The sequence below is a fragment of the Dermacentor variabilis genome, chromosome 1 (genome assembly GCF_050947875.1).
Source record: "Dermacentor variabilis isolate Ectoservices chromosome 1, ASM5094787v1, whole genome shotgun sequence".
Taxonomy (NCBI): domain Eukaryota; kingdom Metazoa; phylum Arthropoda; class Arachnida; order Ixodida; family Ixodidae; genus Dermacentor; species Dermacentor variabilis.
The window spans coordinates 120,425,096-120,446,266 of NC_134568.1; the positions used below are offsets into that span (position 1 = coordinate 120,425,096).

General features: G+C 48.0%; 1 non-coding gene across 1 annotated transcript; it reads right to left on the reverse strand.

Annotated features, from left to right (window-relative positions):
- Positions 1-20,198: 20,198 nt before the first annotated feature.
- On the reverse strand, positions 20,199-20,386 carry LOC142567945 (U2 spliceosomal RNA). The gene has a single exon (XR_012825318.1). It is a non-coding gene; the product is annotated as a U2 spliceosomal RNA (small nuclear RNA).
- Positions 20,387-21,171: the final 785 nt, after the last annotated feature.

Below are 21,171 nucleotides of genomic sequence, written 5' to 3' on the forward strand. Positions count from 1 at the left end.
ACTGTCCTGAGAAATGGTTTCATGATTTGCTAAAACACGCAGCATGCTGGTTTTTGTGGCACGATGAAATACCTCCGGACGCCATCCTTTCATTGTCTATACATTTGCAGGGCCTCTATGGTTCTTTGCGCCGCGCCATCCCTGTACTACTGCTGCCTACATCCTTGCGTGAGTGAATCAATGTCTAATACACGAATGAAAGCGGGGGGGGGGGGGGGGAGGTCAATAGTCATAAACCGCTTAACTAAGCGAAGTTTGTTTCACTTGTCGACGTTTATGTCGCTAAATTACTGTGGCGGCGGACGCAATAATAGATAAATCAACGCGATAAGAAACGACGCAATAATGTTAGAAGCCGTACCGCTGCACCGCTTTCGCCTTTCTTGTTGGCTCAGAGTGTTCGAAGAAAAACCGTGGGAAGAGCTCAGAATTAACTTATGAGGCTTAGATTCAGAAGACACACCTTTACAAGCTTTGACTAAGGTTTGCGCACTAAGCAGCACACAGTACTTCCTCCGAAAGCCACTTTTGTTCTTTCTACTGTGTATTTGTAAGTCAAGCGACACGACATTCCTGAGTACGATCCTCATTGTTCTCACGTGCTCACGGACCAAGGTTCACAACTTTTATTTAAGCGAGCCATAATCTGGCTCTAACCTCGTCTCCTGTAATTCCGCTTTTCCACTAGGAAGCATGCAGTTCTTTTTTTTCGCGCCCTTCATTGTTCTTGCCGAAAGCGTAATCCATAATTCCGGCGGCAGCACTGCAGCAGTCGTGAATGGCTTTTCTCTTTTATGCTGCTTGCTGGCTTCTCCTAACTAAAGGTGTGCACGAGGCAGAGCACGCTTTACAAAAGCACAGAAAAGAGCAAAAAGGCTTACCGAAACCGTAGTACGTGTCTATACTTGCACTCGCGAGTGTTTACTTCGGGGCTACGTAAAAAAAAATTTCTACCACGAAAACTATTTGTCGATCTTTCTTTTCGTTTCGCAGCCACTGGCGCTGCCCTTTACGCAATCGCTGATCTACTGTAAGAGCGTCCTTTAATGGTTTTGTAAAGTGACACACGCAGATTGCTACACCAGCATACACATTGTTGCGGCCATAACGTAACGCGCCTTACTTAATTTTAGAGGATTCTTGGTGCAGGACAACTAGAGTAGCTTCTGTGACATCAAAATGAAAGCTAAGCCTGAGATAATCGCTAAATATTGTTAAAATAAACCGATAGAAACAGAATTACAGCAAGCGATGTTAACAAAAAAGATTAAAATTAAAGCGGATGACTTAGTTCCCTCACGTTAGGCTAAACTGTCAACGCATTAAATCGGGAAGGCATTTAACTTGCCTCCCAACTGCTATTTGGGTCTTTTATGAAACATTTGTTAGCGGCCGACCAATGAACGTTTTTGAATATGTATCCGCTATCTGAAAAAGATATTTTAGCTCTTTGGTTACTACAAATGCCCAAAAACGCCATCAAACGCTAGAGTAAATTATGAAACAGGTCTCAGCACTGTCGTGTCATCTGTAACGTATATTGGTTTAAGATTTATTCGGATGCCTACAGACTACGCCGAGAGATCTCATTTATTGCGATTGTGTAAATAAAAGGCGCTTGTAATGCTGCGACGGGGCTAGTTGGTGATAAATAAAGGCAAGACGCGCTCCTTATGACGTAAAAAGCACTGGCTAGGAACAAGAGTACAGACAAGGTGAAATATCGGGCGAACCATTTACGCAAATTTACGCAGCAAGGTTTGAGAGTCTTCATAAGGATGCGCTGATATTCTTGCTACAGCACGTGCTACAGACGTGCTAGCATGGTCACTCGCACCCGCGCTAGCACGTGTCGACGACCGGCCGCTTTCGGAGCAGAGAGCCCTGGAGTGCCGACCCATACGGTCGTCACACCAGAAGGCGATGAAAGCGTTATTGAGCTTGCTAGTTCATCTTACTTGTTCAAAGAAGCTTAACATTAGGGTGCTTTCTTGCGTGCACGTCCTTCCCTTCCCCACTTTCATTTTCTCCTTTCTGTCCTCCTTTGTCCCTCCCTCGGTGTAAAGTAGCAAAGCGGATGCTTCTCTTCCGGTCAACATTTCTGCCTTTCCACATCTCACTTCTATCTCGCTCTCTCTATCTGAGTCGCAGACTAACACAATGTCTCAGGGCAATAAATTAAGTGACAGGTAGGGTGTGGTAGGGATAAACGTAAAGTACCTGTATCTTCTTGATGTAACACTATCGCGTATTAGCCTCGCCGACGCGCCGTTATTGTCTCCTAGCGTATCTTCCTGTGGAATAATAATAATATTTGGGGTTTTACGTGCCAAAACCACTTTCTGATTATGAGGCACGCCGTAGTGGAGGACTCCGGAAATTTTGACCACCTGGGGTTCTTTAACGTGCACCTAAATCTAAGCACACGGGTGTTTTCGCATTTCGGCCCCATCGAAATGTGGCCGCCGTGGCCGGGATTCGATCCCGCGACCTCGTGCTCAGCAGCCCAACACCATAGCCACTGAGCAACCACGGCGGGTTCCTGTGGAACGGACGCGCGACAGCGGCCCTATCGGCGTAGGTTCCATGATCAGCGCCAAATTTGCGCCAATGTTGGTGAGAGGCTGACGTCTGCGGATGTGTGGCGAGCCCACAGCAGTGGTTCGTCACCGCTCCCAACGAAGAACAACTGCAATAATTTTCTTTTAAAAGAAGGCGAAGAAGAAGAAGAAGAAGAAGAAGAAGATAAACCGACAGAAAAAAATTGTGTGGGTGGTATCTACCCTGGTTTCAGTTCCTGGGTATCACAAACATTGAACGGCTGCCAGCACTGCTGAATTATTTTCACCTCATTTTTCTGATTTACGGGTCCCTCGTGAACCATGACGTGGTACGGCAAAGAGGGAGGACTGTACTTCACATCCTCTTTACCTTCAATAAAGAAGGCGGCGGTATCGCTAACCGCAGCTGCACTGTACTGTTACATTTGCGTCTAGTCAACTAAGTAGCTGCTAGTTAAAGGTTGTATGGGTCGCTGTGGCAACAAGCAACAGTTGAAATGCTCCTCCTATAGCGCTGACGCTTCCTAGATGTTGTCGAGGGCGTGGTTTTGGAGTGTCATTTTCCACCTGTGAAAGTCCCAGGCTGAGTGATATGTTCGGTGCCTTCTTTTCTCTTATTACAGCTAATTTATTGGCATCATGACGACGTGATGATTATTATATATCCAATCCAGCCCAGGCACTTGAGCGCGCGGAGTGCGGCATTAACAGCTGTTCGCGCGAAAAACTTTGAGGGCTTTGCGAACTGTCGCCAAATTGAATTGGAGGTGACCGCTGGATGTAGATTAATCTATATTTAAATAAATTCTGGGATCTTACGTGCCAAAATTACGATCTAATGAAGTAGCCGTAGTAACGGACTACGGATTGTTTTTCGGATTAATATCTATTGATAATATGTATTATCAATCGATAATAATGAGGATTGATTATCGAACTGAATACAAGGCACACCGTAGTGGGGAACTCCGTAAAGGAACCGTCTGTGGTTTCTTAAAGTGCATCTAAGTCTAAGCATACGAGCATTCTGAGGTTGTGAGTGAAATAACTTTATGGGAGGTCCGGCGAGGACGCGAACTCGTCGGGCACCCGGCGAGTCCCACGTCGGGACCGGCAGGTCTAGCCCACTGTGCCGGTCGCAGGAATTCCGGACAGCCAGGATTTGCTTGTCTAGAGCGAGGCTATGCAGAAGCGAGTCCGACCCCTCCTTGCTGAACTTGGGGTATGTCCACCCGCACTCCCAGAGCATCGCGCTGGAGTAGAGGTCTGCCCGCAGGACGGGCAGGCGTCGTCGCGACACACGTCGGGGTAAGCCTCGTGGAGAGCGGACAGACACGGATATGTGCTGGTCTGTAGAAGTCTAAGCGAAACAGCTTGCGCCCTATTCAACTTGGGGTGAGTGGGTGGAAAGACCCTTCTAGACATGTTGAAAAATTCGTAAACTCGTTGGGAGTAGTGGGAGCGTCCCTGTGGCCGTTGGGGGGAGGGGAGTTGGCGTTCCTTACAGATGATGCGCGATCGGTGAGGTCGCACGCAGCTCGTGAGCAGACTCATCGATGTTCGAGGGAGCACCCTCGACCGACCCTACGTGAGCGGGAAATCATTGAATCGAGCGATGTGTGAGAGCATACAGACTCGAGACGCTAAGAAGACGAGCAGCTTGCTCGGTGATGCAACCCTTCTGAAAAGCCGTGACTGCCGTTCTGAAATCGCTATAGATCTCGGACCCACGACCACCTAACAGGGCGAGGGCGATGGCGGCTTGATCGGCGAGTTCGGGGTCTAAGTGCGAATCGAGGCGCTATTAGCAATCTTGCCGCTGGAGCTGACTACGACAACAGCAAAGGTCTTCCAATCGCTGTACTCCGAGACGTCTACGAAGCTTGCTCTGATGTCTTGTAGCTTGATCTGTTTGAGGAGCGCTGTTGCTTGGCCTTGCGTCTGCCCTCGTTGTGGACGAAAAGGACGTTTCGGGGTATGGTGGCCACTTCGAACTTGTCTCGAATGAACCTAGAGGTCGGGGGGTACTGACCATCGAGAATCCTGCAGGGTGGTAACCCAGGTCTTCGAGGATGCGTATACCTGCCGCTATGGTGGTCAGGCGAGTGAGTTGCGCGCGTTCTTGGACTTCGACAATCTCCTCGGCGGTGTTATGTACCACCAGCTTGAGGAGATCCTTTGTAGGGGTCCTCATGGGTAGCCCGAGAGCCCTTCTGGCTACTTTGCGGATGAGAGCGTTGGGCTTGCCTCGCTCCACTTTGAGTCAGTTGTGCATAGAAATCGTGTACGTGAAGTGGCATAGTACGAAGGTGTTGATCAGCCTTAGGAGATTGTTTTCCTTCATGCCTCTGTGTTGGTTTGCGATTCTGCGAACGAGGCGGTAAGCGTTGTCCGACTTTGCGATTATCTTGTGGAGAGCCGTTCCGTTCTTACAATTCGGCTCCGTCGAAATGCTGTCGGCATGACCTAGAGCGAACCCACGGCTTCGATTTCAGACAAACGCATAGCCACTAAGCTACCGCGTCGGATATCTAGTTTAATACCTTAGTTATAATCATCATCAGCCTATTTATATGCACACTGCCGGACGTAGGCCTCTGCCTGTGATCTCCGATTACCCCTGTCCTGCACCAACTGATTCCAACTTGCGCCTGCAAATTTCCTAATTTCATCATCCCACCTGATTTCCTGCCGTCCTCGACTGCGCTTTCCTTCTTTTAGCACTCATTCTGTAACTCTAATGATCCATTGTTTAGCCATCCTACGGCTTACATGGCCTGCCCAGCTACATTTTTGTCTCTTAATGTTAATTCGGATATCGGCTATTCCCGTTAGGTCTTTGACCCACACCACTCTCTTCCTGTCTCTTAACGTTATGCCTAACATTTTTCCTTCCATCGCTCTTTACGCGGTCCTCAATTGTTCTCGAGCTTCCATGTCGATCTCCAACGTTCTGTCCCATATGTTAGCACCGGTAGAATGCCGTGATTATGCGCTTTTTTTCAACGATAGTGGTAAGCTCCCAGTCAGGATCTGGCAATGCCTGCCTTATGCTCTTCAACCCATTTTTATTTTTCTGTGAATTTTTATCTCATGATCAGAGTCATCTGTGAGTAATTGACCTAGATAAACGTACTCCTTTATAAGTTCTACAGGCTGACTGGCGATCCTGAACTCTAGGTCCCTTGCTTTGTATCTTAGTTATACGGGCGCGCGAAGCAAAGTTAAGCCGAACATCTGTTACGCCCAAGCCCAGCCACAGTTACTCTCGATTACAGACAGACAAAAAAAAGCTTCATTTATTTCACCAACAAATGTACCTAAAAGCAGTGGTAACCCGCCGTGGTTGCTCAGTGGCTATGGTGTTGGGCTGCTGAGCACGAGGTCGCGGGATCGAATCCCGGCCACGGCGGCCGCATTTCGATGGGGGCGAAATGCGAAAACACCCGTGTGCTTAGATTTAGGTGCACGTTAAAGAACCCCAGGTGGTCAAAATTTCCGGAGTCCTCCGCTACGGCGTGCCTCATTATCAGAAGGTGGTTTTGGCACGTAAAACCCCAAATATTATTATTATTATTATTAAAAGCAGTGGTTAGCGACCTCAGTTGCATCGTACCTAAGGACCAAACAATAAAACGTTCCTTTCCTTCGATCGCTTCCAAACCTTACGTGAAGCCTCCTTACAGCGAAGGACTGTTGAAAGAAGCAAGCGCACTCCGAAAGCTCCCTTCGCTCTTCCTCACGTAAGGAACGGCTTCTGCATGCCTGAGTTCGATAGGATCTCCTAAAAGCTTTACGCGAACACAATTATTCAATAACTAGATGTTGTATAATCGGAAAATTTTAAATGGAAGCGCTAATACAGAGACACGTGCACGCTTTCTTCTAGTTTTGTTTAGTAAACCTAAAAAAGTGCCACATTATAGCTCAAAACTTGATGGCATCCAGCGTCGCTGGCACTTCGGCGTCGTGCAACACCTAGCAACGCCTAGGAACGCTACTCATGCCGAACGTGTGACTGAAATGAACATGCTTGGCAAGACGTGCCATGCCAAAGCCACCTAGAAAAAAATGTAAGGCCACCGCATCACCTCCTCTCCCCTGTCAATACGTCACGAGAGTCGGATGGTAGTGGTGGATGGGGGAGCGCTGCGTTTCTAGAACGTCTAGTTCTGAAAACAAATTTTCTCCGTGGCTCCAACGCTAGAGCGGCAACGCGTGGAGCTTTTTCTTGGTGGCTTTAGTGGGGCAGGCTGCACCGTAAACGCGATTGCTTTTCTTCGATTGTGCGTGGTTCGTCGTACACGGAAGCGCAACGATGCCTGGCTGTTGTTGCGCACCAAACTGCAAGTCCAATTATGACGGAGGACAAAGTGTCCGAGTGCACAAGTTCCCATCTGACCGAGCCACTCGGGAAGCATGGACGAGAGCAGTTCCTCGGAAGGACTTCTCGCCAACGAAGTACACAGCGGTAAGTATTTCTTCTCTCTATTGTTATTCTGGGTTTCCAGACGGATAGGTTTCGTCAGCATAGTGCGCAATGCATTCGTGCACGCGTGCACAATAGATGGGTCTCTGCACCTGTCGACGCGCTTGTAAATTGAACATTTTCGTCGAGCTTCATACCTCTAACGGCTTGCTTTTTTTTTATTTCAACTCTGTGAAAAGCATTTCTTGCCATCGGATTACTTGAAGACAACATCTTACACGGACGTCAAGACAGGAAAAGTGGTCGAAGTTGCCATGAAAAACATCCGTCTGAAGAAAACTGCAGTTCCGAGCTTGTTTCTCAATTGCCCTGCCTATTTATTGCGTCCGCAAGTGTGCGTTCGAGAAGCGCCGGCTGCCAAAAGAGCGCGCTTGGAAGCCACATATTTGCAAAAAGCAATAATGCTTTCTCAGCAAACCCAAGCAGAAGAGGACGCCAAACATCTGGTTGGTAGCTTTGCGGACTTGCTGAAGGCCTTGCCAAGCTTTCAGTTTTCGGACTTCTGGACAGTCTTGAACAAGGGCTCCAAGGTTTTCTTTTTGGACTTGTCACTTCAATCTGCTCCTGCAGTCCGTACTTCGGTGATCGTGTCCACAGACCTGCGCGTCGAAGTATTTTTGGTGAGACGGGTGTGAGGAAGTGTGGTGATGTGTTAGTTCCTGAAAAGCTGTGCGACTTGAGAGATTTGAAAAGTGTGTTACACATGATCGAACAGACACGTAAGGATATCAGCACTGAGCGTTCTGAAAAGGCCCGTCATCTACTGACATTGGTTTCGACATTGCTAGAGGAAGTAAGTGGAAAACATTTTGCACGCGAGTTGCAAGAATGGCATTTGGAAGTGCTTAAATTCTTGAAGAGTCAAGTTGATCTTGTTTTGGATAATGCTGGCCGATATCCCCCGATTTATTGGTTTTTGCTAGCCTTTTGTTCACAATTTCACCTCATGCATACATATTCCTGAGAAGTTCGATGAAGCTTAAGATGCCGCATCCTGATACGATCAGAAGACTGTGTTCATCGTACGATGTACGCCCTGAAACGGAGCAGCAAGAATGTAGCTTTCTTTCCTGTGCACAGCGTATTGTAAGCACATATAAAGAGCATGAAAAGACTGTAACGTTAATGATTGATGAGATTCACCTTCAATCATTTTTTTATTACAAGGCTGGCTTTGTTACTGGTGCTGCGGTAAATTCATCGACTGCAGCAAAAACTTACCACGTATTTATGATACAGAGCCTGCTTTCTTCAAACAAGGATGTTGTACACATTCTTCCTGTGGCACAAATCGATGCTAAGGCGCTGCACGACTTCCTTCGGAAGATTGTACTTGATCTAGAGGCATCTGGTTTTAGAATAATTGCAGTGATCTCGGACAATAACTCTGTAAACAGAAAAGCCATGTCCTACTTCGCTAAGCCCGCAAGTGTCAGCATTGTTTACCAGCATCCTGCTGACCCATCACGACCCCTGTTTTTCGTGGTGGACCCAGTTCACATACTAAAGTGTATAAGAAATAACTGGCTGAATCAAAGAAACATTGGCAAATGCATGTACTTTCCTGAACCGAAGAGTGATGAGGCTAAACCAAAGATACTTACAGCATCTTTCAAGGTATTATGCCAGCTGCACGAAGCTGAAAAGCATGAGCTCTTGAAGCTAGCATCAACGCTCACTTTGAAGGCACTGAACCTCTCAAACATGGAACGGCAGAACGTTAAACTGGCCTTAAAGATTTTTAACTCATCTACTGTTGCTGCTCTCAGTGTTGCAACGTTCCAGCATGCAAAGGAAACCTCTCAATATGTCGACACCATTTTGACTTGGTGGAACATTGTTAACGTCAAGACGCCAAGAAAAGGACAGCGGTTGCGAGATCAATTGCAAGGTCCAATCGTTTCATCGTCATGTCCTCAACTAGAATTCTTAGGGAGAATAGTTCAATGGCTTGATCACTGGAGAAGCCTCGAACGTGACAATGGCCGCTTGACACGTGAAACGCACATAGCTTTCAGCCCACTACCCATGCTTTGCACGAACTTGCCATATACTGTCTCAAAGAGCTTCATTTCGAGTATGTTCTTTTGGGCAAATTTCAAACTGATAGCTTAGAGGATTGCTTTGGAAAGTACCGGCAATTGTCTGGTGCCAATTACCACGTGTCTATAAGGCAGATATATGAATCTGAAAACAAATTGCGTTTGCAGAAGGTTCTGGACCTGCCAGATTTGGACATTCTACTACCACCGAGCGCGAACACGTTGGAGACAAGTGTACATTCAGGAAACGGCCAGTTTCAAGTCACTGTGACCGACTCCGACATTGACAAAAAAACGTCAAGGCTACCGGCACTAACCTATGTTGCCGGCTATTGTGCCCATGCAGCTCTAAAAAAGCTGACATGCGCATCTTGCAGTGAAAGCCTTGTGATGCAAGACGTCTATCTAGGTGAGCCTGAGAATGCATTAATCACGAAGATGACAAGGGGTGGCCTGAAGTTTCCACGAGCAGTTGTAGTTAATGCTGTACTCTTTACTGAAATTATATTGGACAAGCTCAGGACACCAGAATATGCCGTACGATTTTTCAGCCTTCCTAGGCAGAAAGATACTCTTGTAGTGCTTGTGTTCGCTACCCTTCATGACTTTGAGGATGTCGATGCGTGTGAATTCGGTCATCCTGCACAGGAGGTAATGGGGCATGTTGTAAATGCTGCAGCGAATACACGGCTGAACAACTTGTGCCGCACAGAAAACGACAAATTACGCAACGCCAAGAACGACCGAAAATTGCGGACCTTGAAGGCCTGAGATGTTTCTCATTATTTATTTTTTATTCATGAAGCTCTGTTTTGTTCAACATCTACGTATGTTGGCGTTGACAGAACCCTTGTAAAAAGAAACCTGTAGCGTAGCTAGGAGTTATTTGCCTACATTATCAAAATTTAAACCCTGCATTTTGGCCAATTCAAATGTTATTTGAGTGTATTGTGCTACCTGCTTATGATTCGAACTCTCCATACTACCGCAATCCATTAATTGCATCTTTTCCCTTAGGACTGAGAGTAGGCCTCTCGTTTTTTACTTACTTTTCACCATTATCTCAGTATTTTATGAAGACCAATAAGGCCTGCAAACAAGGCGGGTGGAAATAAAATAACCACAAGAAATGGTACAACAAAGACGGAAGCTTATTCTATTTGATAATTAGTTGTGCGTGACCCTATAATGATAAAATTTTCACAATAAAATTAACCTCGATATTCGTGTGTCTAGCGAGGACTGTTTTATGCAATGCAAGAGTGAGAATGGTAATTGTATATGGAAGATTTAAAATGTTTGTTTCTGAATGCAGTTCTTATCATTTGTGAATAAAGTATATTCTGTGTCTTCAATATGCAGTTTTCCTCTTTCTTTCGTTCCGTCTAAAGTTGAGTGACTAAGCAGCATGCAGTTTGCTTGTCTTAGTCCCTACCAAACATCACAAGCACAATAAGGCAGGTCGTGTTGCAATACACGCAAAAAAACAGAAATGTTGCCAATCAAGTAATCTAAGGAAGGTATGAAAGAATGCTGCTTTCTATGGTGGTGTTGATTGCGGTGAACCAGCGGCTCCCCCTTATTTTTTGCGTCAGATATACGTGTCTTGCTTTGGAAACGAAGCAACTGAATTTATAGGTTGCTGTCCCTTTAAGGACAGCACTAATTTTCTCATGCCATAGTATCCGCGACGCGCAAAAAGACACACTGCAAGCGCAACGAACCTAGGCGCGGAGACGCCGACGGCGTCGACTGTCCGGCCCATCCGACTAGCGTGACGTCACACCGGCGTGCGGAGGCCTTACATTTTTTCCTAGGTGGTTTGGCCATGCTCGCGCCTCTCTGCAAGCCAGTGACAGCGCGCATGCGCAAGCAAACTTCACGTGGCTAAGCAGTAAGGTGAAGCGCTCGTTCATGCCAGAAGCGGCGTAAGGACGCATGAAGGTATTTCGGAGCTACCTTAGGGTGAGGAAGCACCAAGGAAACCTTCACTGAGGGCGCCTCAGTAAGGAAGCTTTGAGAGTGACATAAGGTAGCCGCACTGCAATGAAGGCCTCCTTACTGAGGCAAGGAAGAGTTCATTGTTTGGCCCTAACTGTGAAAAGGACGGCGCTCATAATGACAGAGAAGTGCAACACAATTGCAACTCATATGAAAGAACCGTCTGTTCAAGGTCTCGTCAAAGTACATGCGGTTACGACCGATGCGGTGATAGACACTTGGGAGGACATCCATGCGGCGCTGCCATTTATTGGTTCAGGGTACGGTCTCTGAAATGACGCCCGCTGGCCGGTGTGGTATTATACATAGTCAAGCAGGCACTTGAAAATCTGAACAAGTACTGCCGGCGAATGCGAACACTTCGCCGATGCTTTTGCCCTCATTATGATCGGCCTCCCCGAGCACCTGAACGCCATCGAAGGAGTGCATCACACAATATACGCGGACGACATTACGATCTGCGTGTCCGAGGGAAGCGACGGAGAAATCGAACAGCGATTACAGACCGTGGTCGAGGTGGTGGAAGAGTGCCTCGTCGGAACCGATCTCGTCTGCTCGCCAGAAAAATTGGAACTCCTCTTCTACCGCCGGAGGCTTAGGGGAAGACCCCCCAAGGCTTACATCCAGCATGCTGCATGCGGAGAAATTTGCATACGCACCAAAGGCGGACAAGAAATACCCAGGGTGAAGCAGATTAAGGTGCTCGGACTCATCATAGAATCGAACGGCAACAACGGAGAAGCGGTCAGGCATTTGGAGACTAAGATCACGGACACGATGAGGCTCATCAGCAGAATCACCAACAGACATCAGGGTATGAGGGAGGCCAACGTCGTCAGACTCATACACTCCTTCGTTATTAGCCACATTACCTATGTGGCCGCCTACCACAACTGGTACGCGGCCGAATATGCCAAGCTGAACACCGTCATTAGAAGAGCACACAAGATGGCACTGGGCCCTCCAGACAGCACCAGCACGGAACTTCTGCTACATCTGGGCGTCCACAACACGCTTGAAGAGTTAATTGAGGCACACCAAATCTCGCAACTCGAGAGACTAGCGAAGACACGAACGGGCAGGAGCATCCTGCACAAACTCTGGATAAGTTATCACAAGCAGAGAAAAGCTGCAGGTGGCTAATATATCAAAGAACATGAGCCCCGACGTGCTTTTGCAGTGGCCGTCCTCAATAACGACGAACAATTGGTCCGTTCTTGTAGCATACGTGTCGAAAACCCCGAGGTAGCGGAAGAGGTGGCGATAGCCCTAGCCATCATTAACCCCAGTTGCAGATACGTACTCAGTGACTCGCAGACGGCGGTCAGAAACTATGCACAAGGCAGAATTTCGCAGAAGGCTGCGGCTATACTCAAAGCCAACGCGAACTATGTCACCTCCTAGGAGACGGAGGGACGACACATTATATGGTTCCCAGCTCACACGTCCCCCGACACCCTCGTACCCAACCTCAACAAGGAGGTCCACTGCGTAGCGCGAGGTCTCACATTCCGCGCCCGCGAACAAGGATCCTCTTTTGGGGTTGGAAATCCATCGGAGGCATGGACAGAGGGGGACAGGATGATCCGGTACTGTGATATTACAAAAGTTTATCAAAACTCAAGGCGTGTTTATCCGCCCCCTAACCCCAAATTTTGACAGGGCCCAAGCGGTAGACTGGAGGCAGCTACAAACAAAGACCTTCCCCAACCCCGTCCATCTCAGGAGGATATATCCGGACATCTACTCAGACGATAACTGCAAACTATGCGGCAGGGCTCACGCATCTCTTAGACACATTCTATGGGAATGTGAGGTTATATGCAGAGAAAATGCAGTTTCCCCAGATGAAGCTGCGGCGCGATAGACGGCCGCGTTGCGCAGCTCAAACCTTGAAAATCAACTATGGGTCATCCAGCAAGCCCGTGAGGTGGCGAGGAGACAGGATCTCCGGATCTCCTCGGGGGCGGCCTAAGCCCAGGCCACGAATTTGCCGGATTGTCAATAAAGTTGTTACCACCACCACCAATGTGTAGAAGCCGAGCTTATAAGTGTGTGCGTTCGTTTGCGTAAATAAAGTGCACAAACACTAGCGCGTAGAGCGAGCGTTCCCACAGCTTCCACTGGCACAGTACGGCCTAATCTTGCGTAATATATTTCTCGGAAGTGCAGTTTTAGAGCGACGACAAAACACACGACTCGGTTCCAGGATGTGTTGAACTAAAAGCAAGCATTTTTTCTACTGTCCCACCATGGTACTTCCCTACTCACGGGCAACCTTCTTTGGCAATGAAAGGAAAGCTACGGAGGCGGAGCTTCTGCACATGTGTTAATGCGCCAAGTAGTCCCGCAGTGTTTGGCAGTGTTACAGTGTACAAGGATGCTATAGTGGGGGGGGGGGTGCAATGTAGCAGCGCTTTTGGTTTCGTGGAACAGGCACTGTGGGATCAACGCTGCCTCCACATGCGACGGTTGAGTGTTTGCCCAGACGCGGAAGGAAAAGCCGCGAAATAAGTAAGCTTCAACACTCAGTGGAAAGTTTTGTCTTATTTGGGATTTGGGACTCTTAAAATTTGGGACTCTATTCAGAAGCGCTTTTTCTTGTGCACACTTTGCTTCTGTAACTTTTCTTTAGTGCCACAGAAAGTTCTCAGTGAGTATAATGTTCGTTTTGGAAACGAAGCTTGCGATCGGGCCCAAGGATCGAGTCAAGTATCAAACAAGCAAATGATCGATGCTGCTTGAACGTGCGCTCAGTTTCTCCTCGGTGTCCTCGACAGGACTAGCGTGAGCCACCCCCAGCCCCCATGCCGCGCAAAATTGTTATCAACAGGAGGGGTTACCACCGGGGTTTCCCTTAACGTGCACCAAATGCAAGGTACAAGAGTGCTTTTGCATTCCGCCCCCATCGGAACGTGGCCTTCGCGGCCGGGATTAAACCCGCGACCTTTTAGCTCAGCAGCCCAACGCCATAGTCACTGGACTACACGGCGGGTCCAGTCCAGGGGCCTTATAACGTAAAGCTATTCCCATATGTTTTTATTCCAATCTCCTGACGTCAAATATGCGTAACCGCCGACGCAAGCATCGAGCGGTCATCCGCAGGGTTGTCTGAACAAACCAATCAAATGCTACCCTCGTTCATAGGAGGTCACTTTTGTTTGCTTGAAAGCGAATAACATTGCCTGCACTGAGCGGCTTGTCTTATCTATTTGGCTCACAAGAGGCGAGAAGCATGCTCAAGTGGAGAGGGATTCGATGGGGCCGAGCCACTGCACTGAATATCGATAACCGGATGAAGAGGGTGGTCCTGGCGTCTGCGATTGGTCCGCTTTCTTTTACTTAGATTGCGGTGGCTCGTCGACAATCGCGGCGGCATGCAACGGAAGCTTAATAATGACGCTAAAAGGGATTTTAACCAAAGAAGAGTTGGCAGAACGAGGTCGTAAACGTGCCGAATGTTATCGAAAAAGTTACACGGCCACGCAAAAAAGGTTTATTACACGCAAATAAACCCATGCTCTCCGGTAGGGGCGAGTAGCCAGTGCCGGAGCGATCGGCGGCAGCCATGTTTTATTCCTTTCGGAAAGGGGCAGCCTGCGGCTATTCAGAAGAAAATTCAGTTTTGTTCGGCATATTAATGCATCTTTAACGCGTACGCGTCTCTTTGACGTGGTATGTTCTCGCGGTTTTGTGGCGTCGCGTGAGAGGCAGGTGAAATGGTGCAGCCCGAAAACTTATGACCAATAGCCGAGGGCTAATGGTAAAAAGGCGTCGAATCAGAAATAACTATTTTTTTTGTTCGGTCAAAGTGTGCATAATCAGTGTGTACACGTCGTATCAGATGGGGAGCTATCGCGGTTTTCGTGACGTCGCGTGGCAGACAGGTGAAGTGGGGCTGTTCCAAAAGTGTTTTTGACCAATCGCGGTGGGTTGATTGCAGAACTGGAATAGAAAAGTTTGGAATAGTTTTACGTTATAGCTCCCCAGTCTTCCGAAAATATGTGTTCCTTCTGAAGTCATTGGCATTGTTACTCAGCCTTCTTTACCCCTTTCCCCAGCACAGGGTAGCCAGCCGGTATTTACACTGGCTAACCTCCGTGTCTTTCTTTCCCTTTTGTCTCTCTCTCTCTTCTGAATGTGTTGCCTGTCCACGTGTAAAGCTGTGTTTTCTTCTTTTCTGTACCCTCTTGGTCAAGATTTTTGGGCAGGCAAATGCTATGTCACTTCCAGAAGCAGGTGCCAGTCTGTGCTTATTTTCTTGCGAGAGCAATTATATGGACACTCCTGGCGAATTTGGGCCGTCGTCCTTGGCGTCGACGTGGCCGTGAGGTTCTGTATGAAGTCCAAGTGGGATAAGATGGCGGCCGTGCGCCATATATTCTTGGTGCGAGGGAAAGCGTGCGTGGGTTAGTTGAGAAGGACGGTGACTTGATTCACGGTGTCTTCTCGCGCGTGCAGATTGGTGGGGGACTTCGAATTAATTTTGACCATTTGTAATTCAAAACATGGCACCTCAACAGGGCAACGCCATAGCCACTAAGCTACTACGGCGGATGTCGCTGACATCATTGATGAGAGCCAAATAAATATTGTCGCTTCGTGTGCTGCATCTGAACTCGCCGCCATTTTTATGCTTCAAGGCAATAAGGCTGTATCCAGGCAGCCACGCAGTGTTGTCAACGCAAAGAAAAGGGCCCTGTAAAAAACGAGCAACAAAACTTGCAACCTTTTTTTTTCATTGTCTACCCTTTTTTATGACAAAATATACCTATCAAAAGCCTTTCTCTCTCACAGGCGCCACGACTTTGGCTTGTACGTATAACCGTGATAACTCATCATTATAAAGCGCATTATAAACAATCGTATTAAACTGAATAGCAACTTTAAGCGTAGCTTGCAATCGACGTTTGCGAGGGCGATGGCAAGGAAGAAGCATACAGTGACTGTAGAGCGATACCAGCGCCCTCCTTTAGTAGTGCGAGGAGAAAAAAAGCTTTTATGCGAAGCATATTACTAGAGCTCAACCCAGCTCCTCAGGCGCGGCGGTGTCGCCTTCAATACCACGTGACACCGTGACGTCACGACAGAGGAGAAACGGGGCTCCAACTCGCGCCGTCGCTCGCGGCGGTATATAAGCAGCTGCGCTTGTTTCTAGGTTGCTTTGGCTCAACTCTTGCAAGATGGGCTGGGTGGGAATCGAACCAGGGTCTCTGGAGTGTGAGAGGGAGACGCTACCACTGAGCCACGAGTACGATGCTTCAAAGCGGTACAAAAGCGCCTCTAGTGAATGCGGTGTTGCCTTAGAAACTAGCTGTTTCTAAGGCTCAGGCGTGCGTCGCTTGCTCAGGCGCACATTTCGTTGCCGCGCCGAACGCTGCGTTGCTCGACGCTCACCGCGTCCAATGCGGGGCGCGTAGTCGCTGCGCCGTAGCCCATTGTCTTACACCCCTTGGCGGGTCGACGGGAACGCTGTCGCGTTCCACTCTTGAAGGCGAAGCAGAGTAACGCATGAGTTGTTTCTTCGTCTAGCCGAACCAAATATAGCCAAGAAACAGCAGTTCACCAGGCTAAACAGTGGTTCAACAACTAAAATAAAGGCTAGTATGCTTCGCATCCTGGGCTTAACCTTAGCTAAGCCACAGCCATTTTTTCTTGAGCTCCGAGCAAGGCAATAATATTGCAGTTGTGTAAGATATCCGCCCTCCCCCCTCCTCTCCCTACACACACGCGCGCGTACACCTTTGCCAAAGAAAAGAAAAGTAAAACAAAAGGATACTTCGTTGCCAGGATTTGCGCAAACGGGTGCAAAGTGGACGTGTAGGGACATGGTAGGCTGGGGCGAGGGGGTTGCAGATTCCGTCTATACTGATATGAGCCAAAGCTTCCGTGAGGATCCCCGAGCAACTCAAGCGTGAAGTGCTGTCAACCGAGAGGCACGCGTTTCTGGATCGACCCGGATGGCCGCTGTTAGGGCTTGGGCACGGTTTCGGAACACTGCTCTCGGTCGATATACCCGAAGGCGGCAGCGCGCACCTGTGAGCTGCGTGACGTGAGGCTTAAGAGCGAGCGCCCTGTTCACAAGGCTAAGTACTCGGATAAAGCGATGCCTAGCAAGAATTGCTGCGGCGAGTCCTGTGAAAGTGTTCATGTGCTGCGAGAAAAAGAAGGCACAAAACTGCAGTGCATGCGCCACTCTAGTTGCTCGAGGCAGCGTGACACGGAACAGCGGGAAAAGAATGCGGCAGGCTTTCCGCGTGAGCCGCTGTGGGTTATCGATACGTAGGCTATTAGAGGGATTCAGGAGACGGAAGCTTTCTTTAAGCGTGGAATACGTTAGTGAGATAAAGGAAGTATTTATGTAAAGGCAGCGAAGGGAGCGTTTTGCTGGCGTTGAAAGGGGTATACATGTGTTCGATCATCTCAGAAGGAAGCCTACAGCACCGAGTGGGGCTGTAGACTGTACTCTGAAGGGGCTGAGGATAGAGTGACAATAAAAAATGAAAGCACAGCATATGGGTTTCGCAAGATGGCACATGTTATGCAAACGCACGATATCCTTAGAAAAGAAAAAAAAAGAAACCAGCGATTTTAGCTGTGTGCAATCGCACCCAATAAAATGTAAGTAAATGTAAATAACGTTTCCTTAAATTTAGAAAACGTAACTGATTTTTTAATAAAAACTACGTATTAAGTAACTAAATGTGCCTTATCTCTATTTCTTCTTGGAAATCCATTTTGATGTGAGGGTATATAGAGATGGTCCATCTGGCATTCGTCTTTCAGCCTCATGACACCGGGGACTGTGCTGGATTCTAACTACAAGCACAGAAAATTTGCAGTATACAGTATTACAAGAATGTACTCCTTTTACATCACAACATAACGTTTAGCACACTTGTTTTGAGCATTCGTCTAACAAGATAAAATACACGTATAACACGGTACGAAGTAAACGAGAAAGGGAGGAATGAAGAAAGAAGAAGGGAAGAGTGCAAAAGAAAATATATTTAAAAAAAACCTTCAACGCCGGGAAAAATCAAAATCGCTGAAGAATCACACGTGCAGATAAACAGTGAAAAATGGGCAAGGCACCTTCTTAAGAGTCCAGTGGAATGCATAGAAGAAGAAGAAATGAGAATATCTATACGGACTCCACCCTCCCCCTAGAATAACACGTACTGCACAAAGAAAATACCTAGCGAAGTAACTCGCTGTCGCCTTATCGGCACGCAGCAGCTGACGAAAGGCCTTCCTTCGGCTGCTTGCGCCTTTCGACGGAAGGCTCCATGCGGGCGTTGCGCCTGTGCATCGAAATGGCTGTCCGAGAAACGGGCGCGTCGACTGCTGCTGAGTTGCTGGACGAGGACCCTTTCAATGTCTTGCCCGTTCACTGCGTATGAATAAGCCGATACATGTCAATGAGGGCGAGTGCTAATGCCGGAAAGCGGACGACCAAGATATTAAAAAAAATTACGTAGTCTTTTCTGGTCGAAATCCCAGAGAACGTGGAACATGTTTCGTAGGGATATGCGAATAAGCCTCTGCCAGCGCATAAACAATGGGTAACATTGGTCACTTGCAGTGCTCAGGGTAATTCGGATTTAATCATACTGTCTTACTGTTTGAATATCTTGAAGGGGCAGCGCAAAAAGACGATGACAGAAGGCAGGAACACGCAGGACAGCGCTGTTTCTGTGTGTTCCTTCTGTCATCGTCTTTTTGCGCTGCCCCTTCAAGATATTCAACCAGTACCAACTCGCCCAAATGTCTATCCTTCTACTGTCTTACTGAACCCACGTAGCCGGTGCGGAAACTAAAGCTGGTGTCACCTTCCCAGTGGCCAAGTTCACTGTATTGGTTTCGCGAAAGCATGAGCCGTGATATTGAGAAGACCATGCACTAATCAATAGCGATACCGAAAAACTAAGCGGAAAATAAAGCGTGGAAAAAAAAACGAAAACAAAAAACATGCGAATCCCACGCACTGCGGAAATCGATGTAAGCGAAGCCTTCTGTGCTGTTTCTTTTGCTTGTCGGTAATTAGTGGTTCACCTGGATTGGATTCGATGGAATGGATCACCTTGCCTTGGCTTCTTCGACACTTACCCCTGGCAGCTCTTCAGCTTTAACTTTTTTTTAATTGTGAAGGTGAAAGTATGCATATCTGATTTCCGGTCTAAAGCCGCATTCACGGTGCAACTTTACGGCCTAGAAGGGAGAGATGACGTCAAACACTTTCAAAGATAGCCCACCATGGTTACATGGTTGTCCAAATGTGTGGAGAGTGCGATGCTAGCTGGGGACCTTCTAGAAAGTGAGAATGTAAGAAAAAAAAGAAAACCAGTCGCGTTTCATTCGATAGGCAAAACTGAGAGTGCGTGGTCTTTTCTGTAAGAGTGCTTAAAAATTCGATATATTCGGTTTTGTCACGCTGCTTACGCGGCGTTGTTGTTCACCAGCACTTACCTAATTAAATATACAAAATTGAAATTTACCGCATTGTATACGAGAAGTCACCTATATCACTGTTTCTGAAGAAAGGGCAAACTTATCATTAGCGACACCATGACAAAATAACAGCCTGGTTTCAGAATCGAACTAGGGAATGCGCCTTCGCTTTATCGCAAGCCTATACTGTACAGGGTGTTTCACTTTACTCGAGCCCAACTTTAAAGACATGCGAATGCCACGTAGCTGGACAGAACCAAGGTAATGTTGTTTGCCGTCTCGTGTGGATACTCAAATTAATTTTTTCCTTCCGCCTAATAAGAAAAGTAGTGTTAGTTAATTAATCAACTTCTCGATTATTATAATTCGATTAAATTTGTCAATGAGAAAATTGTAGAGCAACATGAAAAACTCCCGCTACAGCTTTCTGTTGCTCAACATAAAAGTCTTTCCGAGAGTGAAAAAAGGCCGCTAATACACGCGAAGTGCCTCGAGCGGCCAGTCGTGCGGCTATTTTGCGTGTCTTCGCGGGCTTCCTTGACGTTCGGAAAGACATTCTTTGTAGCGCGTACTGAACAACAGCAAGCTGTATCGGGAGGTTTACAGCGAAGCTGTATATGGCTAGTTTACAGCGGATAGATGTCCGTAGACCAAAATCAGTGGGCCCATGCCGAAGATAGTGCAATACCGGGCCGATCCATGGCGGAGGTGAAGCAGGCTTCAAGCATTCCGCCAGCTTGCAAAAGTAAGCTTAATAGCTTGGGTCCAAATACAACCCGTACAAAATATTACGCTGATAAGAGGAGTTACTACCCTTTGACCTGCGTCGGCCATGAAAGGAGCGCTTGCGTATCTCCTTTCCTTTCCTTCCGCTCTCCCATGTTGGTGGTCCTGTAGGAGTGCTGCCCGCCAGGACCGCTAGGCGAAAAGTAACGCGAACCGTCCATGTGGCCCCGATCCCGCGAACTTGGACCATTTCACCGGAGGAACGGCCAGGTTTCCGAGGGAGTTTGTGGGGAACCAGCTTTGTGTGGCCTGTGTTGTGTGTGACCGCTTGTGGTTTTCGAGTGACGTCACAATCATTACTGCACTGCGACATCGACAAACGCACGATCGCCGTGGCTGCGGTGAAGCAGTGTGTGCCCTTGGAGTGCGGTGAGGTGCGTGTCTGTTCTACGTGCCGGGATTCGTTTGTAAAAGGTATCATGCCGCATTTTACAACAATACATGCGTATATATACGCCCCAGTGCTTCTTCATCTTCCGAGGCTCCCCCGCAGGGGCGTCTGCGTCAGCAGGCGTTTGGTGTGTTGCGACATCACGTACCCGAGCACACGAGGGTTGGAACCTCCCGCGTGTAGCCGTGCGCGGCTTAGCCTTAGCCGTGTCTGGGGAAAGCGGGATCCTGGGGGTTGAGCCGATGCTGGGTGTTTGGACAGTTAAGGCCCCCCGACGGAGGCAACATACCTCTTCGGCCTCGGCTTCACATAGACGGCACCTCCAGACTCACCCACCTAGAGGAAATCGGCAGTCGCCTTTTCCTGTCCTCCTCTCCAATCTTCGTCTTTCTCTCCCACTTTTCCATCTTTCCTGCCTCCTCTTCACTTATTATTACTTCCGTATTTCCT